The sequence below is a fragment of the Hippocampus comes genome, unplaced genomic scaffold, assembly GCF_001891065.2.
Source record: "Hippocampus comes isolate QL1 unplaced genomic scaffold, H_comes_QL1_v1.1 scaffold85, whole genome shotgun sequence".
NCBI classification, from domain to species: Eukaryota; Metazoa; Chordata; class Actinopteri; order Syngnathiformes; family Syngnathidae; genus Hippocampus; species Hippocampus comes.
This window is the reverse complement of record NW_017805540.1, coordinates 5,583,573-5,584,426: the sequence shown is the minus strand read 5'-3', so window position 1 is coordinate 5,584,426 and position 854 is coordinate 5,583,573. Positions and strand designations below refer to the sequence as shown.

At 49.5% G+C, this 854-nt stretch overlaps 1 protein-coding gene and 1 long non-coding RNA gene across 2 annotated transcripts in view; both read left to right on the top strand.

The window, feature by feature from the left end:
- The window catches only part of LOC109521291 (cadherin-12-like), a 62,199-nt gene that overhangs the window by 49,737 nt on the left and 11,608 nt on the right, over positions 1 to 854 (top strand). The gene's annotated exons all lie outside the window — the stretch shown is intronic.
- LOC109521292 (uncharacterized) overlaps positions 618 to 854 on the top strand; it is a 9,666-nt gene continuing 9,429 nt past the window's right edge. Inside the window, exons 1-2 of the long non-coding RNA XR_002169325.1 lie at positions 618 to 652; positions 698 to 777. This is a non-coding gene — a long non-coding RNA (uncharacterized LOC109521292). The remainder of the gene's footprint in view (positions 653 to 697; positions 778 to 854) is intronic.

Genomic DNA, 854 nt, shown 5'->3' with positions numbered 1-854 from the left:
GGAGGCAAGCCCCAATGAATGCAGATGATGAGATTGGGAGGCCAGCCCCAATGAATGAATTGCTGAGCGAGGCAGCAACTGACTTGAAAGCTAAGATCACGGTGAGAATGAAGGCTGGGCAACCTAGAAACCGATTACAACGGCTATGTGAAGTACCACCTGAAAGCCTCATGGAAACTCTGAATGCAGCACTGAGGGCCATCCCTACCATAATGATCACAGAAACCAATGAGCTGATATACGTTTCAGCATCAGTGATCCTAGAGATGCTTGGCTATAAGCATATAGCAACCATGGGAGCCATGAGATACGTTACCCGCCATGGAAAAGACAGCTGGAGGCTAAAATCAAGGTAGCTCGGAAAGATGTGAGTCAATTGACGGAGGCCCAGAGAGGTGTGATGAAAAGGCCTATACCTGAGAGTTACATCCAGATGACGATACCTGAAGCACTCGAAACCGCTAAGCAAAGGCTCCAAGCCTTGTCCAGTCGCCTAAAGAGGTACACGAAAGAGAATGAGGCCAGACGAATAAACAGGCTGTTCACAACACACCCTGCGAAAGTGTACGCTCAGTGGCAGGGTTCTCACAGCAGAGCAGACCCACCAAGACTGGAAACTGAAAGGTACTGGAAAGGCATATGGGAGAAGGAGGTCACACATAACAGCAGAGCACATTGGCTGGTGACGCTGAGAGAGGAGCACAGCAACCTCCTTGAACAGAACCCGGTTATCATAACAGTGACAGACGTACAGGAAAGAGTCTCAGATATGAAAAAGTGGATAGCCTCCAGGCCCGGACATGGTCCAAACCTACTGGCTAAAGAAACTCACAGCACTCCATGAGCGCCTAGCA